The sequence below is a fragment of the Oncorhynchus nerka genome, linkage group LG15 (genome assembly GCF_034236695.1).
Source record: "Oncorhynchus nerka isolate Pitt River linkage group LG15, Oner_Uvic_2.0, whole genome shotgun sequence".
NCBI lineage: Eukaryota > Metazoa > Chordata > Actinopteri > Salmoniformes > Salmonidae > Oncorhynchus > Oncorhynchus nerka.
Window position 1 is genome coordinate 103,336,910 of NC_088410.1, and position 8,829 is coordinate 103,345,738.

An 8,829-nucleotide genomic window follows, 5' to 3' on the forward strand; every position below is an offset into this window, starting at 1 on the left:
TCTCCTCTCCTCTCCTCTCCTCTCCTCTCCTCTCCTCTCCTCTCCTCTCCTCTCTCCTCTCCTCTCCTCTCCTCTCTCTCCTCCCTCTCCTCTCCTCTCCTCTCCTCTCCTCTCCTCTCCTCTCCTCTCCTCCATCATCTCATCTCTTCTCCTCTCCTCTCCTCTCCCTCCCTCTCCTCTCCTCTCCTCTCCTCTCCTCTCCTCTCCTCTCCTCTCCTCTCCTCTCCTCTCCTCTCCTCTCCCCTCCCTCCTCTCCTCCTCCCTCTCCCCTCTCCTCCTGTCCCCTCCTCTCCTCTCCCTCTCCTCCTCTCCCTCCTCTCCCTCTCCTCTCCTCTCCTCTCCTCTCCTCTCCTCCATCATCTCCTCTCCCTCTCCTCTCCTCTCCTCTCCTCTCCTCTCCTCTCCTCTCTCTCTCTCCTCTCCTCTCCTCTCCTCTCCTCCATCATCTCTTCTCCTCCTCTCATCTCTTCTCCTCCCACTCCTCTCCCGCCAGTAGTCTGTCTTTCTCCAGTTGCTGTAGCAGTCTGGGCCAGGTTGGATACAGAACAAGAACAACTCCCACTCCCTCTCTCTTTCTCTCCATGTTGCCATTGTCAGACTCCACCTCTGAACACGAAGTGAGTGTGTGTGTAGGAGGAAGCTGTTCTCTTGTGATTGTTGGGAGGCTGTTGTTCCACATCATGGTGTGTGTGTGTGTTAGTCTGTGTGTGTGTGTGTGTGTGTGTGTGTGTGTGTGTGTGTGTGTGTGTGTGTGTGTGTGTGTGTGTGTGTGTGTGTGTGTGTGTGTGTGTGTGTGTGTGTGTGTGTGTGTGTGTGTGTGATGGTACAGGCTGTTTGTCTGGACATGTCCTGGTCTACACTGTCAATATTTGGAGAGGTGAGTGGGAGGAGGAGGGAGGGGGAGAAAGGAGGGAGGGAAAGGGAGAGAGATTTGGTGAGAAAGAGAGAGGGGGTAGGGAGAGGAGAGAGAGTGAAATAGAGAGGGGGTAGGGAGAGGAGAGAGAGGGAAATAAAGAGGTCCTTGTTGCACTGCACCTGTCTACCAGATGTTAAACAGGAGTGGGAGGTAACAGGAGAGGGAGGTAAGGAGGAGAGAGGGAGGTAGGAGGGGGAGAGGGCGGTGTAATGGCTCTGAGCGGTGTAATGGCTCTGAGCGGTGTAATGGCTCTGAGCGGTGTAATGGCTCTGAGCGGTGTAATGGCTAGGGGCAGGGCTCTCGTACGGAGGTGATGAGTGGCAGCGGTACACGCAGCCTCTCCTCCAGAGCCTTCAAGTCCCAGACCTCCAGGACCCCCAGCACCAAGCCCTCCTCTGCCCAGAGGAGCAGACAGGCACCCAGGCCCAGCCTCAGCCCCATTCCCAGGCTCAGACACGGGCCCAGGGAGAAGGCCTTCTGCTCTGGCCAGCAATCTAGATGTTCTCACACAGCTAACTCATCTCTCTTTCTCTCTCTCTCTCTTTCTCTCTCTCTTTCTCATTTGAAATGTCTTCATTATTTTTGGAACTTTTGTAATTGTAATGTTTACTGTTAATGTTTTATTGTTTATTTTCACTTTTGTTTATTATCTATTTCACTTTCTTTGGCCATGTAAACATGTTTTCCCATGCCAATAAAGACCCTTAAATATAAATTGTATTGAATTGAGAGAGAGATGGGAGATTTAGAAGAGCATAAATACAAACACCAGATAAGAGAGGAGAATTTCACAAGATATGACAGACTGACCCTAGCCCCCAGCACATAGACTATTGCAACACACTAGAGGCTGAGACGGGTGGGGGTTGTGGACACTGTGGCCCCGTCCGACCAGACCCGGCACACCAGGCAGGATATAATCCCACTTTGCCAAATCACAGCCCACACACCATTAGAAGGGTATCAACAGTCAACCAACTTACTACCTTGAGACAAGGCTGAGTATAGCCCACAAAGATCTCCCCCATCACACGAGCCCGTGGGGGCGCACGACCGAACAGGAAGTGACTTAAAACGTCTTATGGGCAGTAGCGTCCCACCTCGACAACATCTGGTGAAATTGCGCAAAATTCCGAATACAGAAATACTCATGATAAACATTCGTAAAACATACACGTGTTATACATCGGCTTAAAGATGAACTTCTTGTTAATCGCTGTGTCAGATTTCAAAATGTTACACATTAAATGTTTGTTTTGTTCGATTAAGTCCCTCTTTATATCCCCAAAAAAACGTTGTTTTGTTGGCGAGTTTTGTTCAGTAATTAATCTACAGGTTTTTGTTTTTTGGTTTAGATATCAGTTTGTCTCTGTGGATTGTTTGTCCTCTGACAAATCCACGGTAAGTTCCGGTGTTCCTCAAGGTTGTGTTGTAAAGTAACATAACTGCTACACAAAGCCGACATCGTTGTCACCATATTAGCTAAAGTAACATCTTAGTCAACACAGCTAATAGAACTAATGCGTTATTAAACCCGCTACAATCCTGCAGTAACATTACAGTGAACAGTCAGTAACTGTACACTTTTCAGTTTTGGGGCCCAATTTTAACTCCCTGCTACTCATGCCAAGAATATAAGATATGCATATTATTAGTAGATTTAAATAGGAAATACTCTGAAGTTTCTAAAACTGTTTGAATCATGTCTGTGAGTATAAACAGAACTTATGTAGCAGGCAAAACGCAGAGGACTAACCGTTCAGATGTTTTTTTTAGGTCTCTGTCTGTTCAGTGACTTCTTATTGGGAAACGATACCTGGTTTGTTAAGGGATATTTCTTAGGAACCTGTTTTCAATTCCTACCGCTTCCACTGGATGTCACCAGTCTTTGGAATTTGGTTGAGGTTATTCCTTTGTGCAATGAAGAAGTACGGCCATCCTGGAAAAGGGTAACGCTGTTGAGAGTTGGCCAAGACTTGAAAAGTAGCGTTAGTTTCCTCTCGTCCTCTATTTAAAACCGATAGACCCGTCTTCAATTTGATCGATTATTAACGTTTAAAAATACCTAAAATTATAAATACCTATACCTAAATCTAGTTTGGCAAAATTTATAGGCAACTTTAGAAATATTTTGTAGTGATGTTGTGCATTTTGGAAGCTGTTTTTTTCTGGATCAAACGCGCCAAATAAATGGACATTTTGGATATATATGGACGGAATTAATCAAACAAAAGGACCAATTGTGATGTTGATGGGACATATTGGAGTGCCAACAAAAGAAGCTCGTCAAAGGCATGTTTTATATTTTATTTCTGCGTGTTGTGTAGCGCCTGCAGGGTTGAAATATGCTATCTTCTTTGTTTACTATTGTGCTGTCATCAGATAATAGCTTCTTATGCTTTCGCCGAAAAGCCTTTTTGAAATCTGACACGTTGGCTGGATTCACAATGACTGTAGCCCATACAATCTACCTACCTCATCCCCATATTGTTTTTATTTACTTTGCTGCCCTTTTGCACACCAGTATTTCTACTTGCACATGACCATCTGCTCATCTATCACTCCCCCATCTCCATCTCCTCTATCTCCTCCTCCATCTCCTCCTCCATTCCTCCCCCATCTCCTCCTCCATCTCCTCCCACATCTCCTCCTCCATCTCCTCCACCATCTCCTCCCCCATCTCCTCTATCTCCTCCTCCATCTCCTCCTCCATCTCCTCCCCCATCTCCTCTATCTCCTCCTCCATCTCCTCCCCCATCTCCTCCTCCATCTCCTCCCCCATCTCCTCCATCCATCTCCATCTCCTCCATCTCCTCCCACATCCATCTCCTCCCCCATCTCCTCCATCTCCTCCTCCATCTCCCCCCTCCTCCCCATCTCCTCCCACATCTCTCCCCCATCTCTCCCCATCTCCTCCTCCATCTCCTCCCCATCTCCTCCTCCATCTCCTCCTCCATCTCCTCCTCCATCTCCTCTATCTCCTCCTCCATCTCCTCCTCCATCTCCTCCCCCATCTCCTCCTCTCCTCCATCTCCTCCTCCATCTCCTCCCCCATCTCCTCCTCCATCTCCTCCTCCATCTCCTCCCCCATCTCCTCCCCCATCATCTCCTCCTCCATCTCCTCCCCCATCTCCTCCCCATCCATCCATCTCCTCCTCCATCTCCTCCTCCATCTCCTCCTCCTCCATCTCCTCCTCCATCTCCTCCCCCATCTCCTCCTCCATCTCTCCCCATCTATCTCCTCCTCCATCTCATCTCCTCCCCATCTCCATCTCCTCCTCCATCTCCTCCCTCCATCTCCTCCTCCATCTCCTCCCCCATCTCCTCCATCTCCTCCTCCATCTCCTCTATCTCCTCCCCCATCTCCTCCCCCATCATCTCCTCCTCCATCTCCTCCCATCTCATCTCCTCCCATCTCTCCTCCATCTCCTCCCACATCTCCATCTCCTCCTCCATCTCCTCCTCCATCTCCTCCTCCATCTCCTCCCCCATCTCCTCTATCTCCTCCTCCATCTCCTCCCCCATCTCCTCCCATCTCCTCCTCCATCTCCTCCTCCATCTCCTCCCCCATCTCCTCCTCCATCTCCTCCCCCATCTCCTCCTCCATCTCCTCCCCCATCATCTCCTCCTCCATCTCCTCCCCCACCATCTCCATCTCCTCCTCCATCTCCTCCCCCATCTCCTCCTCCATCTCCTCCCCATCTCCTCCCCATCTCCTCCTCCATCTCCTCCTCCATCTCCTCCTATCTCCTCTATCTCCTCCTCCATCTCCTCCTCCATCTCCTCCCCATCTCCTCTCCTATCTCCTCCTCCATCTCCATCTCCTCCTCCATCTCCTCCCCCATCTCCTCTATCTCCGCCTCCATCTCCTCCCCCATCTCCTCTATCTCCTCCTCCATCTCCTCTCCATCTCCTCCCCCATCTCCTCCTCCATCTCCTCCCCCATCTCCTCCTCCATCCATCTCCTCCTCCATCTCTCCTCCATCTCCATCTCTCCTCCATCTCCTCCTCCATCTCCTCCTCCATCTCCTCCCATCTCCTCCTCCTCCTCCTCCATCTCCTCCTCCCCTCATCTCCTCCTCCATCTCCTCCCCATCCATCTCCTCCTCCATCTCCTCCCCATATCCTCTATCTCCTCCTCCATCTCCTCCTCCATCTCCTCCCCCCATCTCCTCCCCCATCTCCTCTATCTCCTCCTCCATCTCCTCCCCATCTCCTCCCCATCTCCTCTATCTCCTCCTCCATCTCCTCCCCCTCTATCTCCTCCTCCTCCATCTCCTCCCCCATCTCCTCCTCCATCTCCTCCTCCATTTCCTCCCCCATCTCCTCCTCTCCATCTCCTCCTCCATCTCCTCCCCATCTCCTCCCCCATCTCCTCCATCTCCTCTATCTCCTCCTCCATCTCCTCCCCATCCATCTCCTCCCCCCCATCTCCTCTCCATCTCATCCTCCATTTCCTCCCCATCATCTCCTCCTCCATCATCTCCTCCCCCATCTCCTCTATCTCCTCCTCCATCTCCTCCTCCATCTCCTCCCCATCTCCTCTATCCATCTCCATCTCTCCATCTCCTCCCACATCTCCTCCCCATATCCTCCTCCATCTCCTCCTCCATTTCCTCCTCCATCTCCTCCTCCATCTCCTCTATCTCCTCCTCCATCTTCTCTCTCCATCTCCTCCCACATCTCCTCCTCCATCTCCTCCTCCATCTCCTCCCCCATCTCCTCCCCCATCTCCTCTATCTCCTCCTCCATCTCCTCCCCCATCTCTATCTCTCCTCTCCTCCTCCATCTCCTCCATCTCCTCCCCCATCTCCTCCCTCCATCTCCTCCCCCATCTCCTCTATCTCCTCCTCCATCTCCTCCCCATCTCCTCTATCTCCTCCTCCATCTCCTCCATCTCCTCCCCCATCTCCTCCTCCATCTCCTCCTCCATCTCCTCCCCCATCTCCTCCCCCATCTCCTCTCTATCTCCTCCTCCATCTCCTCCCACATCTCCTCCTCCATCTCCTCCCCCTTCTCCTCCTCCCCCATCTCCTCCCCCATCTACTGTTAAAGGGGCTAGTCAGTCCAACTGCAGGGACTTCACTGTTCAAGGGGCTAGTCAGTCCAACTGCAGGGACTTTACTGTTAAAGGGGCTAGTCAGTCCAACTGCAGGGACTTCACTGTTCAAGGGGATAGGTAGTCCAACTGCAGGGACTTCACTGTTCAAGGGGATAGGTAGTCCAACTGCAGGCAGAGGAACTTCCAGTGAATTTGTGGGATCTGTGTTTGGTTTTCTGTAGGGGTGTACATTAGTTAATGTATTACCCAACCCCAGATTTGTCTGTCGGACTGCCAGATGGTGAAGCGTGATTCGTAATTCCACCACGCGTTTCCACTGAGTCCACTGAGCTTTAAACCACTCTAGTCGACACTTGGCATTGCGCATGGTGATCTTAGGCTTGTGTGCGGCTGCTCGGCCACGGAAACCCATTTCATGAAGCTCCACGATGAAAAGTTATTGCGCTGACGTTGCTTCCAGAGGCAGTTTGGAACTCGGTAGCGAGTGTTGCAACCGAGGACAGACATTTGTTACGAGCTACACGTTTCAGCACTCGGTGGCCCCGTTCTGTGAGCTTGTGTGGCCTACCACTTCGTGGCTGAGCCGTTGTTGCTCCAAGACGTTTCCACTTCACAATAACAGCACTTACAGTTAACCGTGGCAGCTCCAGCAGGAAATACATTTGATGAACTGACTTGTTGGAAAGGTGACATCCTATGATGGTGCCATGTTGAAAGTCATTGCTCTCTTCAGTAAGGCCATTCTACTGCCTAAATTCTACCGTGTCTAGACAAAAAGACAGCAGAACTAATGGAGTCTGTTCAGGGAAAATTCTGGTTCCTTCTAGCGTCTAACTAAGACCCGGAGGTTTAAACTCTGGGCCCTTCTAGTGTATAACTAGGACCTGTTTTTTTTTTCTTGGTCCAATCACATGGTCAAGACTAACTCCTGGCCCTATTACAGGAGAAACTCCTTGCCCTACGACAGGACAAACAGATTCAAATCATTCCCAAAAACCCAAAGTAATTGAACAAGATTCTGTACAATTCTTCTTGGTCTGTACATTTAGCCAGGGCTAAATCTGTAACTTAATGTTGAGATGCTAACAGTAGCTTCAGCGCTCAGTGGGTAAGTCTGTAACTTACTGTTGAGAGGCTAACAGTTGCTAGTAGCTTCAGCGCTCAGTGGGTAAGTCTGTAACTCGTTGTTGAGAGGCTAACAGTAGCTAGTAGCTTCAGCGCTCAGTGGGTAAGTCTGTAACTTACTGTTGAGAGGCTAACAGTAGCTAGTAGCTTCAGCGCTCAGTGGGTAAGTCTGTAACTCGTTGTTGAGAGGCTAACAGTAGCTAGTAGCTTCAGCGCTCAGTGGGTAAATCTAACAGTAGTAGCTGTAACTGTAACTGTTGAGAGGCTAACAGTAGCTAGTAGCTTCAGCGCTCAGTGGGTAAATCTGTAACTTACTGTTGAGAGGCTAACAGTAGCTAGTAGCTTCAGCGCTCAGTGGGTAAGTCTGTAACTTACTGTTGAGAGGCTAACAGTAGCTAGTAGCTTCAGCGCTCAGTGGGTAAATCTGTAACTCACTGTTGAGAGGCCAACAGTTGCTAGTAGCTTCAGTGCTCAGTGGGTAAGTCTGTAACTTACTGTTGAGAGGCTAACAGTTGCTAGTAGCTTCAGTGCTCAGTGGGTAAGTCTGTAACTTATTGTTCATGGAGGGGGGGTTTGGGAAGAGAGGGATGGAAACACAAGAGTTAGCTGTCAGAGTCTGAAGTAAATGTTAAGTCATTGGGACCGAGGGATAAAGAGGCATTGTCTGCTGCCTGTGGCTCTCTATGCCTTCTGTCCTGCAGCTGTGAGTGTAAAAACAAACCTTTCTCTCTTCACCGCTGGATGTGAGCTACAACTGCTACTTAGACGTCCAAATGAGTAGAAAAGTCATAACACTGTACTTGTCAAATATGTAACTTCTTTGTAAATACATTGTTACGGCGGCAGCGTAGCCTAGTGGTTAGAGCGTTAGACTAGTAACCAGAAAGTTGCAAGTTCAAACCCCCGAGCTGACAAGGTACAAATCTGTCGTTCTGCCCCTGAACAGGCAGTTAACCCACTGTTCCTAGGCCATCATTGAAAATAAGAATTTGTTCTTAACTGACTTGCCTAGTTAAATAAAGGTAAAATAAAAAAAATAGAATTGATTAGAATGTAATGTAATGTAATATTGTGGTCAATGACAAGTTAATTTCAGATTTCACCAGGATTTTATCAATCATGAGATTATTTTTTTATTTCAATCAGGGCGGTCCATTCATAATGACTAGTCTTCTCAGGTCGGGTGGGTGAGAGAGAGAGGGGAGGGAGGTTGAGAGAGAGAGGGGAGGGAGGGGGTGAGATAGAGGGGAGGGAGGGGGTGAGAGAGAGGGGAGGGAGGGGGTGAGTGAGAGGGGAGGGACAGTGAGAGATAGAGGGGAGGGAGGGGGTGAGAGAGATGGGAGGGAGGGGGTGAGAGAGAAAGGGGAGGGAGGGGTGAGTGAGAGGGGAGGGAGGGGGTGAGAGAGAAAGGGGAGGGAGGGGTGAGTGAGAGGGGAGGGAGGGGGTGAGAGAGAGGGGGAGGGAGGTTGAGAGAGAGGGAGGGAGTGGTGAGAGAGAGGGGAGGGAGGGGGTGAGAGAGAAAGGGGAGGGAGGGGTGAGTGAGAGGGGAGGGAGGGGGTGAGAGAGAGGGGGAGGGAGGTTGAGAGAGAGGGGAGGGAGTGGGTGAGAGAGAGGGGAGGGAGGGGTGAGAGAGGGGAGGGGGAGGGGGTGTGAGAGAGGGGAGGGAGGGGGTGAGAGATAGAGGGAGGGAGGGGGTGAGAGAGGGGAGTCAGGGGTGAGAGACAGA